This window comes from Miniopterus schreibersii (genome assembly GCF_964146895.1).
Source record: "Miniopterus schreibersii genome assembly, chromosome: 13".
NCBI classification, from domain to species: domain Eukaryota; kingdom Metazoa; phylum Chordata; class Mammalia; order Chiroptera; family Miniopteridae; genus Miniopterus; species Miniopterus schreibersii.
This window is the reverse complement of record NC_138113.1, coordinates 53,364,572-53,378,545: the sequence shown is the minus strand read 5'-3', so window position 1 is coordinate 53,378,545 and position 13,974 is coordinate 53,364,572. Positions and strand designations below refer to the sequence as shown.

At 41.6% G+C, this 13,974-nt stretch overlaps 1 pseudogene across 1 annotated transcript; it reads right to left on the bottom strand.

Moving 5' to 3' along the window:
• Window positions 1-12,373: 12,373 nt before the first annotated feature.
• On the bottom strand, window positions 12,374-13,540 carry LOC308566185 (terminal nucleotidyltransferase 5D pseudogene; annotated as a pseudogene). The gene has a single exon. The product of its transcript is annotated as a terminal nucleotidyltransferase 5D pseudogene (transcript).
• Window positions 13,541-13,974: the final 434 nt, after the last annotated feature.

Genomic DNA, 13,974 nt, shown 5'->3' with positions numbered 1-13,974 from the left:
AAGTCCTTTGTCCAAATACTGTCATGTTTGGAAGTAGCATTTGAATATGTGAATTTTGGGGGGACACAACTCATAGCATTTGCCCTTGTCCCCCAAATTGATGTTCTTCTCAATTGCAAAGTACATTCATTTCATCCCAACAACCCTCAAAGTCTTAACTTATTCCAGCATCAACTCTAAAGTCCAAATTCTCACCTACACATCTTATAAATCAGATGTGGGTGAGACTCAAGGTATTTTTCATCCTGAGGCAGATTCCTCTCTAGCTGTGAACCTATAAAACCAGACCAGTGGTGGGGCAGGCACAGAACAGATGTTCCGTTCCAAAGGGAGGACTAGGAAGGAAGGGCTAAATGGGTCCCAAACAAGCCCAAAACCTAGTGGAGCAAATTCCATCAGATCTTGATGCCTTACCTTCCAGACCCACCTTCACAACCCTCTGCTGCAGCAGTCCTGCCCCCTAAAGCTTCAGTTTGAGGCCATGTGGCCTGTCATCACGTCAGGGACATCCCCACCCTTTGGAACTGAGGAGGCAGCTTGATGACCTCTGAATCAATTCAGAATCATTCTCCCCTTTCCTTGCAGCATATGGCACATTTGCAGCTCTACTACCTGATCCTGTAGGATCTAAGAAGCCTGACAGCCTGCCTTCATCTTGTCTAGTGTTGTCTGTCCCCTTTGGTACCAGCTGGCAGTGTTTCTGCTGGTTTAATCCCATCTCTATTCCTGGCTTCTGCTGAGATGGCTGATTAAATTCATGAGTCACACCCATGGTCTCTTTATCAAATGGCCATTCAGCCATAGCTGAACAAGCTTTCTCATTTTGCAATATGGATAGAGAGAATTTTCCAAATCTCCTAAGTTATTTTTCCTTTCTGATTACCTATTGTTTCTTCATCTCTCTCCTCTCACATTTTGCTATAAAGAGTGAGGTGGACCCAAGCTGCACCTTCAAACTTTGCCTAGAAATCTCTGCTGAATGTCCAGTTTTATTGCTCACAAGTTTTCCCTCCCACAAAACAGTGGAATACAGTTCAGCCAAGTCTGCTGCCACTTCACTAGGATTACCTTCTTTCTGTTTCCAGGAACGTGTCCTCATTTCTGTCTGAGACCTCATCAGAATGGTCCTTGACATCTGTATTTCTAGCATGCACCTCAAAACCCAGCCTCGACCCATTACCCAGTTCCAAAGCTACTTCCACATGTTTAGGTATTTGGTATAGCAGCACCCCAATCTGTCTTAGTCTGGTTGGACTGTCATACCACAGACTGGGGGGGGCTCAAACAACAGAGATGTATTTCTCACAGCTCTGGAGGCTGGAAGTCTGAGATCAAGGTCCCAGCTGATTTGGTTTTGGTGAGTCTGGCTTGCAAACAGCCACGGTCTTGCTGTGCCCTCACAGCCCTTCCTCAGTACATGTCTGTAGAAAAAGAGTGAACTCTCTTTTCTTAGAGGACACCAACCTATCAGATCAGGACTCCACAGTTATGACTCTCTTAATCTTAATTACTTTAGAAAAGCCCCATGTCTAAATACAGTCACATTGGGGGTTAGGGCTTCAACATACGAATTGGGGGAGGGGAGACAGAAGTCAGTCCGTAGCAATTTCTTCTCTTTCTCATTGGATATTTTTTATTGTTCTTTCTCCAAGTTCACTGATTCTTCTGCCCCTTTCTGCTGGTGAGCCCATCATTGGGTTTCGTTGTATTTTTCAGTCCCATTTATTCTGTTTTTTTGCTGAGACTTTCTGTTTTTAAATTTGTGTCAAGTATATTTGTAATTGCTTACTGAAGCGTTTTTGTGGCGGTGGTTTTAATCTAACAGGTCATTCTCACATCGGGGTCATCTCAGTGCTGGCATTGGTGGATTGTCATTCAAGATGAGTGATTTTCGATTGAAATCTGGACATTTTGGGCATTATGTTAGGAAACTCTGTACCATTTAAGTCTTCTATTTGGGCTGCCCTCTGACAGTGCCCTGGTGGAGAAAGTGGTGTAAGTTGGTGATGGAAGTCCAGGTTCATCATTTACCTCTCTTTGCTCGGGTCATCAATACTGCTGGGCAGGAATGGGAGTTACAGCTCCCCACAAGGGCTCCACTGCTCCCCAGATGGCCTCCACTGACACCATGGGGTAGGGTTGGATGGGGAGTGACCGACCTCATGACTGTTCGTGAAAGTACGGACCCTCCACTAGGCCTCCACTGTCCAAACCAGTAAGGAAGAGAGTGATGTCTGGTCTCTGGGTAGGGTTAGAAGCCTGCCCTCCCCACGTGGTCTCCCCACATGGTCTGCACTGATACTGCTGGAGTGGAATGGGGGAGGGGTTGTTTTTGAAAATCCTATCTCCTCACTTGACCTTCTCTGACTACTCCTGGGTGGGGGTGTAGGCACCCCACTTGGCCTTTGTTGGTATTACTAGAGCTGAAGTTTTCTCCCATGGTCTTTGGCTGGAGGAGGGTGGTTATGTCTAAAAATTTTGTCTTTTGAGTCTACTTTCCTAGTCCTTTGGCTGGAAAGAGAAGACTTTTCTTAGACCTTTTTTTTGGTCTGTGCCTGTGGCATTTTTGGGTTGCCAGCATCCTCAGAACCCAGCCTGGGATAGATGAGGCAAAAGGAAAACCCAAGGGACTCAGTGCTGTCATTCTTCAGGTTCCCTGGCGCCCAGCAGCCTGGATCCTCTCCACCTTTCAGAATCTTCTTACACTGTATATGTATATGGTGTCCAGGGTTTTAGCTGTACTTAGAGAAATAGAAAAGAGTACTCCTCCACCTTTTCCATGACATCCTTTTTGACACTGAAGTAACATGTCAAGTTGTGTCAGAGGTTGTGGCATACCTAGGTTGTTTGTAACCAGTCAGGATTAACTACCAAGGGTCATGCTCACCTGTTCTCCAGGGAGAAGCTGCCAAGTTGGTAGGTAGAAACTACCAGGCTGCAAGCTTCATCCAGCTTTGAAGAAACTATAGTTTTTAAATGGGGGAAACACCAGTGATTTTTTTTAAATCCTCACCTGAGGATATGCTTATTGATTGTAGAGAGGGGAAGGAAAAGAGAAAGAAACATTGATGCGAGAGAGAACATTGATTGGGTGCCTTTCGCACGTGACCTGACTGTGGGTTGAATCCACAACCTAGATATGTGCCCTGACGGGAATTGAACCCACAACCTTTTCGGTCTACCTGACAGTGCTCCAACCAACTGAGCCACACAGGCCAGGGCAGGTAGAGTTTAATTATAGATTACAAATTTGAGAAGGAAAGATAGATATGACTAAGAATGTAAACTATGGAATTAAACATTTTTATTTGTCTTTTTGTTCCAAAAGCATGTGGGAACCACTGGAGAACTGGATTCAGAATTTTGGTTTTGTAAATTATGTATTATCTATATTTAGACATCTGTCATTTTTAATTTGATATATAACACAGGACATCAGAGAACCAACAAAATAAAGAATAAAAATAATTGGGATTTGGGACAAATCACTTCACCCTTTTAAATCTGCTTCTTTTTTTTTCCATCCTCACTCAAGGATATTTTTTCCATTGCTTTTCAGAGAGTGGAAGGGAGAGAGAAAGGTAAAATAGAGAAATATCAGTGTGAGAGAGACACATCGACTGGTTGCCTCCCGCACATGCCCTACCAGGGCCAGCGATTGAGCCTGCAACCCAAGTACGTGCTCTTGGCCAGAATCGAACCTGGGACCCTTCATTCCACGAGCCGACGCTCTAACCATTGAGACAAACCGGCTAGGGCTAAATCTGTTTATGTTTTTTAAATGTGATACCTACTTGAGAGTATCTAGATTAGACAGATAATGAGTACGAAGTGATTTGTAAGGTATCAAGTGCTATATAACCATTATGTATTCTTTATAGAGTCCTTTGTGTGACCTATCATGTATGCTTTCTGCTGGTATAGCCCAATAAAAATGACTACAAATATAATGGAATGTGTCTTTTATCTTTTGAAAAATAATTTTTTTAAACACCAGTTAAATCTGCATTTTTTGAGATGATCATATAGTTTTCTTTAACCTGTTAATGTAGTAAATTACATTCATGGATTTTCTAGTTGTTTGTTTGTTTAATATATCTTTATTGATTTCAAAGAGAGGAAAGGAGAGGGAGAGAAAGAGAAACATCAATGATGAGAGAGTCATTGATCAACTGCCTCCTGCATGCCCCCGACTGGGGATCGAGCCTGCAACCGTGGTATGTGCCCTGACCAGGAATCGAACCCCGATCGCCTGGATCCTAGGTTGACGCTCAACCGCTGAGCCACGCCCGGCCAGACTCTAGTTATTTTTTAAAAATTAAATTTATTGGGGTGACATTGGTTAATAAGATCATATAGGTTTCAAGTGTACATTTCTATCATGATCTGTGTATTGCTTTGTGTGCCCACCACCTATATTCAAATCATTGTTCATCACCATATATTTGGCCCCTTTTACCCTTTACTACTACTTTCCCTCTTCATGGATTTCCTAATGTTAAAAAATACCTGCATTCCTGGGATTTACCCAATTTAGTAATTTTCTCACTCTGAAAGAGTTTATGTTCCTTGAATGCTTAATTACATTCACCTGGTAAGCTAGGGTTATTGTGTGTGGTGTGAGTTTTGATTGGTTTTAGAAGCTATTCAGATTTCCTATTTCTTCTTGAAAGACATTTTAAAGTTAGGTTTGAGTCTTGATTGCTATTGGCCCATTTGTATGTGGGCTCAATCCTCAGTCTGGCTGGCATTGAGGCTCATCCCCCAACACAGCATGTAGACTGCTGTGCAAATGCTGATCATATGCAATGGAATTCGCCTCAGCAGGGTTTGTTGCTTGTCGATATCTCCCTGTGGATACGCTGCTTGTGAAGCTTACTGGATCCTGCTCCGTTGTTGCCTGAAGCTAGCCACTGAGTGTACTGTTTCTGGGCCTCTTTTGGAGGGACTCTGGTGCAGGTCAATGTCAGACACTGTTTGTGCTTGGCCCTGAGCAACCTGTTTGGAGCTATCAGCGATCCACAGCTTGTGTCTCACAGCTTAGGTGCATATGGAAAGGACCTAGCTGCACACCAAGGTCTGCTTTTAGTAGCCCTCACCCAGGAACAGGTCAGGCAAAGACTCAAAGCACCGGGGGATCTGCCTCTGTCTGCAGGCTGTCTGTTAGTCTCAGTCACTTAATGAGCCTTTGGCTGTAGTCAAGGTATAAGTTCCACAGGGTGGGGCAAGAGGGGTTCCAAAGGGTGGGGCTATTGCTTCCCCCAGGCTAATGCATGGTTGGGAAAGGTCTGCCTGAGATAGATGGCTTCTGCAGTATGGGGGAATGACAACACAGGGATCCAGGTGGCTATCCTCTCAGTTCTCTCCCCAGAGCCACCAACTCTAGACTCTCCTCACACGACTCTAGTCCACTTTGCCCTCCCTCTGCTGGAACCCAAGGTGAATGGCTGCAAACAAAATTTTGTGCTTTGGCCCTTTAAGAGGGTTCCTGTATTTGTAGCTGTCTCCCCCTGGCAGACAGAAACCCGCTGCTTTTCACAGTCAGATGTTATGTGGGCACTCTCCCAGTCCTGGTTGAGGGAGGCTAGTAAGCCAGGACACACAGAATAGGGAAACTGAGACAGTTAAACAGCAGTTTGCAGCCATCTAGAAAAGCTAGATGCCAAGCAGTTTGCAGCCATCTAGTAAAGCCTATCTTCCCTAAACCAGGGACACTTAAGAGTAAATGGTTTGCACTTCTCCTCCCCAACCAGAGGGTAAATAGCTTAAATCACACTACTCAGGGAGATAGCAGAAATCCAATTAGGACAGACAAAGTTAAGAGAATAAACCTCATTTTGGTACATCAGCTTAAAGCTGATGAATATTCTATTGAGATCCTCCCCTAAGACCTCCCCTAAACACCCAGACTTTAAAATCCCTCAAAACAAAGGTCCCAGCACACACTCTCCCTCCCAGGAGCACACCTGCACTTTCCCCCCACCTTCTTTCCCCACCGGCAAGCATCTCCTAAACTCTAAGGGACCTCATGAGGCTTGCAACCAGGACAGCATCGAGCAGTGGCAGTTCATCCTGGGCAAATCCCCTGAACCTGTCCCCAGCCTGTCTCTGACTTCTTAGTGAGCCAAAGCAGACCAGCCTAGGCTTATTTCCCCAGCCCTTCCTTGTTTCACTGTCCCCAGCTTTAATAAACATTCTCTAAATTTTACTTGAACTCATGCTGTGAAGTTTTTCCTGCATGAAGTCAAGAACCCACACACTACCGGCTGGCCCTCGGCACACCCACTCAGGGCCAGGTCCCCTTTCCAGTAACATGTTGCTCTGGGCTGGGGAGCCAGGTTTGGAGTTTAGATCCCAGACTCTTCAGGGGGAACCCCCCACAGCTGAGATATCCCCCCGGAACTTCAGCTGCTGCCTGTGGGAGCCTGGCCAGCCCTCTCGCGCCTCTACACTTCCTACCAGGCTTGCTGTGGCCCCTCTTTATGTCCTTGGTTATACGGCTTCTCTCCAGCTGGTCTTCAGTTGGTTATTCAGGATGATTTTTCTGTATTTTAGCTGTAATTCCAGTTTGGTCCAGGGAGGTCAGTGTAGCTTTCACCTAATCCGCCACCATCTTGGACTCCCTAGCACTGCCCCCCCTTTAAAAAAAAAATATTGCCCATGATTTAACTGGCACATTACAAAGAAAGCACTGTGGGACAAAAACAGGAGTACTTTTGGCTTACATTTGTTATTTACCATTTGTTAATAAATGTAAAGTTGGTTATTTTTGTCAGTGGATAATATTGATGTTTTCTGTTAAAGTTTAAAGTCCTGGCCCGGCCAGGTGTGGCTCAGCGGTTGAGCATGGACCTAGGATCCAGGCGATCGGGGTTCAATTCCCGGTCAGGGCACATGCCCGGGTTGTGGGCTTGATCAATGACTCTCTCATCATTGATGTTTCCATCTCTCTCTCTCCCTCTCCTTTCCTCTCTCTGAAATCAATAAAGATATATTTTTTAAAAAAAGTTTAAAGTCCTGACAAGGCACAATTTATCCTTGCATATTATAGGATTAAAACCATCTTCATCATGTTGGTGGTTTATTTTGTTTTTTTATGGTAATCAAGTGTTTTACTTTAACCTTTAGTAATCTGATAATTTACATTACATAGAGAAAATATGTCATCTTTAGCATAAGGGTATTTACTGATATATTGCTCTATATTTCACATAAGATACTTAATCCTTTACAAAGTTGCTACGGTGATGCTGCTATAGAAACTTCAAGCAAACCATATCTAGGGGTATTTTATCTTCCACTTTTACCATAGTTCTTAATTTTTTAAATAAATGCTATATCTTAGCCTATTTTTAACTCCACAGAGTGATCACTTAACACCATTGTTTGGATATGTGGTCAGCATACACAGACCTACGTGGAAACACTCTCTGGCTCTGCCAAATGTATGGTGCTGGTGTGTGTGTGCACACACGCGTGTCTGGTTGGAGACGTAATACAATATCATATCATTTTGACTCATTTGACTAACTTGAGCGATATTACCATTTTATTTATTTTACCACCAGTTATGTTCCTATCCAATGTATTGTAGGCACCATTTATTTCAGAGGGAAGAGAAGATATGTAAATTTTACCAATGTAAAATCAAATGAATTTTGAGAAATGAATAAATACAAATCATTTATATAATTAGGCTATGCGAATGGGGTTATCTGGTGGTTACTCTGTTATAAATGGTAAAGGTCACTTATATAGAACCCTATGATACTGAAGATCTGTCCCTTCTTGTTGATTATCAATGACATTCTGTACAAATTCCAGGGCAAAGTTCCTTTGCAAGTACTTTTTGAACACACTGCAAACAATCTGGTGGTGTTTTAAATAATGGGCATTTACCCATTTTGCGGTTGGCACAATGCTGCATGTTTCATAGTGCTATTATTTCAAAAACTTATTTAATCTAATAACAGAATCTCTGTAGTGCTTTTCCAGTGCACAAAAGCATGAGACAAAGCAAATGAAATAGGTACAAGAGCTATTATACGAATAAAAGTACAATTATCATCCAGTTAAAAATAGTTTCCATGCCCGGCTGGACATGGCTCAGGGGTTGAGCGTCGACCTAGGATCCAGGCGATAGGGGTTCGATTCCCGGTCAGGGCACATGCCCGGGTTGCGGGCTTGATCCCCAGCCGGGGGCGTGCAGGAGGCGGCTGATCAGTGACTCTCTCATCATTGATGTTTCTATCTCTCTCTCTCTCTCCCTCTCCTTTCTTCTCTCTGTAATCAATAAAGATATATTAAAAAAAAAAAAGTTTCCATCACCCTAGCCAGTTTGGCTCAATGGTTAGAGCATTGGCCCTTGGACTGAAGGGTCCTGGGTCTGATTCTGGGGAAGGGCATGTACCTCGGTTGCAGGCTCGGTCCCTAGCCCAGGTTGGGGTGCGTGCAGAAGGCAACCAATCTCTCTCACCTCAATGTTTCTCTTTCTTTCTCTTTCCCTTCCACTCTCTCTGATAAAGCAACAGGAAAAAATAAAAATAAAAATAGTTTCCAGCAAAAAGACCTGCACTGTTCATATAACATTAATTTTTGTCAATAGTAAGTACATTTTCCAAAATAGTACATGCATGTCTCAGAGCTATGTAAAGAGCAGTAACACAAGGGAAAAATTAACCTAATTTAACATAGAGTCAACATGAAAGCAAAGATACACATTTCACTTAACTCTGGACATTTCAATCATCTCTTAGACACTTAAAGTTTTCATTTACAAAAACATAGTAAGTTCTGAAGAGCACTTGAGACGTTTTGCAGTAAAAGATTAAAACCGGTGATATAAACTATGAGGCTTGCAAGGCACCTAAAATATTTATAAAGCTATATTTATATTCACAGTTTTCCTAAAATGCTGAATTGTTGAATGTTAACATGTAAGTCTGTCTACTTAGTGTAGGAAACCATATCGGCAATTTTACTGTAGTAAAATTTGGATGTTTCTATTTCTTTTCCCACTCAGTAACTATAATTCCTTTTACTGGTATTTTCTTAATGCTAAACAATTGGATTTGAATGAACTAAAACTTGAAACACATCTTTAAGATAAAAACTCACGATTTTAATTTGTTTGCTAAGCTTTGAATTCAGATCTTCTAACTACATTTATTCTTATTGGAGGAATAGTTTTACTGTAGTGAAATGGTATTGTAGGGCTTTTCTCATGTCCAATAATTATGTTTGGTCTGAATAATTTAGGTCCTCCTTTCCATGTTCATTACTTAGTAACATGTTTCTGGTGGAATTGTTTGAATAATTGCCTTAATTCTTTGCTTTGCAGGCTGAGACTTTCATTTAAGATACAGAAGAACTTTGAAGAAAGAACTTTCTAGAATGCTTTTCAAACTAGAAGGAAGTTCTGACACTGATTTTACTCAGTCTAAACGGACTATGTGAGGTGAAATAAGTAGTCACAAGCTGCCAAAGTGAACTTGACTTTTCAATTAAATCTACTAAGACCAATTGGGCATGAAGCAGATATGTTGTTCAGATGCATGGGATTTGTTTTAAAACAGCAGAATACCTTTATTTAAAGGTCAGTTAAGAGTTTGCTATGTCACCTTATGTTTTATCATTAGTCATTTGTGAGTTGAGAACTTAAATAACTTAAAGAAAAATTTGAAAAATAGCCATAGGACAATATTATACAATCAGAATGGATTGATAGCTGAAAAATTCAGACAATCCAACAGGCTACTTCCGATGGGGTATTTGTGAGTGAAATACATGAAATATACTGAAAATTTTCAATAAATGTGATGCTGTATTAGAATTAATGAAGATAAATCATCTACTAATAGTTTTATATTTTAATGTATTAATTTTATAGGACTTAAAAATTTTGTCAGTTTGTATACTTTGACATATGTATTAAATCTAAATTGATATATAGCTTTTGTTCTTTAAAACTTTGATCGACTTGACTTATAATTTTTATATATACTAATCAAAACTAAAATACATCTTCTTATCTAACTTTAAAAAATTCCCAAGAATTATACGAAAGCACATGCTTAAAAATAATTTTGACTATTTCATACTAAAAAAAGTTAGTTTATAATTTACACCAGTCTGCACTCTGAGTGACACAGTAAGCCATGTAAGTAATTTCACATTTAGTTGCCTAGAATTTCAGGGTTCTTAAAGAACGGAAAAGTTAATGTTTATCTCTGGAATCATGGCCTTTATGAAAGTGCTGTTAGTGTGTCCTAGTTCAGAGAAACCTGGAAAATCCAGAGGCGTGAGAATGGGATTCTGCACAACGCATCCATGGGAGCTTTGTTCTCTAGAAAGGTGTCACCTGGGATCACAATTCCTTCTGAGTCAATAATCCTGACATTTCCAGACTCTTCCTCAACTGGAAACTCACCTTGGAAAAGCATCATTTTATCGTTTGGTACTCTAAGCCATAATAAATTGCCCTAGGTTTCATGTCTTTCTTGGGCTTATCACTGTGAACACAGAGAGGTATCATTTTCGCAAACAAGGAAAAGGTAACAGAAAAGGGGGAGGAATTAAAAACTTGCTTTTCAGGAACATGAAGTACCTGCCCGCCCTTTTTGTAAACTGTCAGGAGTACAATGCCTATGTCCCTGACTATTTACCTAGAAGATGATGCCAACATGTATTTCGGTGCTTTTAAAAGTAGCTATTTAACCTTAAAAACTGTTATAGCCCTGGGCAGTGTGGCTCAGCCGTTGGGAGTGTCCTCCTGTGCACCAAAGGGTCGCAGGTTCGATTCCCAGGCAGGGCACATGCCCAGGATGCAGGTTTGATGCCCGGTTGGGGCATGTATGGGAGGCAACCAATTAATGTTTCTCTCTCTCTCTCTCTCTCTCTCTCTTCCCCTCTCCTTCCTCTCTCTCCTCTCTCTCTCAAAAACAAACAAATGAAAAACCCTTATGCTGTTCATTTTCTTACCAGCTGACACTGTCTGAAAGCATTTTCCCTGAAGTAAATCTGGAGGAGCTGCAGTGAGACAGTGGTTATCTGGAGTTCACCGCCTAAGCAACCAGTGCTGTTTGAAGGCATTTGATACTATGTCTCAAAGCTGCTCTAGCAAAACTCCCCAAACCATAGAATAATGTATGTAGAAATCCTTTTGTTCAAGGAGGTCGGGTGGGAGGTGTAAAGAACATCGTTTTCAATCCTCATATATGTCTGGGCTAACTAATTTTCCTGGAGGGAGGTGAACATTTGTAAAGAGAAAACTTTTAAAACAAATTTTCAGTGCCAATGGCTATCTAATACCAGTTTCTAGTATTAAAAAAATATATTTTAAAAGTGATTACTTTTCAATTTGGGATTGAAGCCACATTCCACATATAAAAGTTTGTTTTTTGTTCTCTCTCTCTCTCTCTCTCTCTCTCTCCCTCTCTCTCTCTCTCTTTCTTTCTTTCTTTTTTTGTTAATTCTCACCTGAGGATATATTTTTTCCATTGATTTTCAGAGAGAGTGGATGGGAGAGAGAGAGGGAAGAGGGAGAGAGAGAGAGAGAGACATGGATGTGAGGGAGACATGGATTGGTTACCTCCCGCACACTCCCCGACCTGGCCGGCGATCGAACCTGCAGCCCAGGTCTTCGGGGTGACCCTCTAACCAGAGCCAAGCTGGCCAGGGCCAGAGCTGGTAATTTTCATTCTTTTCAATATATTTGGGGGAGAGAAATGAAGAAACCTATGTAACTGGTCACATTATTGGTTGTACAGCTGGACGATACTATTCTTTGAATGCACAAATGAACTTACTTGATAGTTGATAAATTACTAATGCCCAGTATCATTTTTTTTTTTAGTGTCCTTTCAAACTATAGTAGAATTTTGTATTTAAGCCAATTTAATTGAGAAACAAAATAAGCGGTTGTAAAGTCCAGGGTTTTCATGTCTTCTACACCTGTTGTCTTTGAAATTCGTCATTTCTACTTAGTACTGAAAATCCATTGACAATGACATTCACTAGGAAAAGTGAAGTGTGTGTAATAAAGGAGTTGGCAGAATGTTGGCATGTGTCTTCCCCTCTGCACTTTGACCCATGAGTATGTTCTTTTATACTTTAACCAAAGATGCAGGCATCTCCAGTGTATTTGTCACAGCAAATTTGAAAGTCATAAGTAGCAAGGTTTGAAAATCATTTGAAGCGGCCCCCCACATTTGAAAGGTAGTTAGAGCTAATCAATAACGCCTGAGAGTCACTCGAAGTGGTTAGTTCACAGATGATATTTTATTTACTATGATGGAAAATAAATGGCAACTCTAGAAAAATAAAAATAGGTCTTACGTTTTACGGAATTTGGAAACTTGCTTTGAAGAGGTGTTTAATTCGGCACATGCAGGTGCAGTGGGTGATATGTCTGAAAGAAAATCGGTGGTGGCTGTCCAGGGATGGCGTAGTAAGAAGGGTACCCTCCCTCGGAAGCGAAGTAAGGAGCAGGGTGATAGAAGCAGGTTACGCGGTCCGTGTTGGGCAGGATGTTCTGTTCCCCGAGCACCTGGAGCGCCAGCAGGGTGATCATGTTGATGGCTTGCATCCTCTCGTTACCCATGAGGCACACGGTGCTCTCGCTCACCACCCTGCGCAAGGTCATCAGGTAGTCGTACTTGCTCTTCTCGTCACCGATGAAATGGTTGCGGAGGTAGGACTCGATCTTCTTTTGCTGTTCTACTATATTAGGGAAATCAATGAAGAATCTCGAGCACATGTAACGTTCCAGGGTCTTGATTTCCGCCTCGTGAGCTGCCTTGAAGTCCCGGACCAGCAGGTTGCTGTACTTCAGAAGGCCCCCGCCCCTGATCTCCTCGGGTTTTCTGGTCGCTATGAGCTTGCACTGCAGGTGCCTCATCGCCTCCTGGAAGTCTCCATACATGCTCTCAACTTCCACAGCGGGGTGGGAGTCTTGGCACAGCTTGGCATGTTTGTCACTGTAGAAGTCTAGCATGGGATCCAAGAGAATCTGGAAGGAATCCACACTGAACTCGAACTGCCGTCTGAGTGAATTCACAAATTTCAGCTCCACGTTCTTCCCAGTGTTGTTTGAGAGGGAGATGAGACTCCAGCGATCGTGCTTGTTGCAGACTTTCACCATCTTCTGCACATAAGCCTCCTTCATGGTCTTCAGGGTGATCTTTTCCTTTTTTACACCTGGTGGTAAGAAGTCAAGGAGACATCCTAGAACTGCATCCTTGACCACCTGAAACTCTTGATTACTTGATAGTTCAACACCAAAAATAACATCCAGATCCTTATAGCTGATTCCGTTGTGGCTTGCGAGGATGTAACTTGCAGTGGAGCCATTCAACCGGGTGTCTTTAACAATAATTCCTTGCTCTATCAGTTGATCTTTCACAACATGAATAATATACTTTGGCTTTACCTCCAACGTGGGGAAATTCCCCCTTCCATGAATTGGAACTACTTCATTTAACACTCGATCGAGTATTCTAACTTGATCCCAAGTGAGATTGCTGAATCCAGTTTCGGACATTGTGAAGTGTTAGTAAGTCAACTAGAGAGCAAGCAAAATATTAAGAGGAAATGTTAGCATCTTGAAATCAGTGTTATATCCAAAGCATATAAAAAAGTTAAAAACAGACTTACCCTCAACATAAATCAAACTAATACCAGGAAGTAAATTATCAATGTATCTAATCGTGGTTAAATATATAAGTGAAATAAAGCCACTTTGATTTTGTCAAAATCACTAGTGCGTGCAAACAGACATTCTCACAGATGTGTTAGAATTATAATTATTTTTGATGAAAAATGAGGTCCTTTTTCAATCTTTATTCATGTAAATTCTATAATGATTATATTTGGTGTTATAAATTGTTCATGAGATAATCATAATACATCATTGAGGTTATCTGTCATGAATTTAAAGTGAGATTAAGCCCTGGCTGGCTTTCCTCTGTGGTTAGA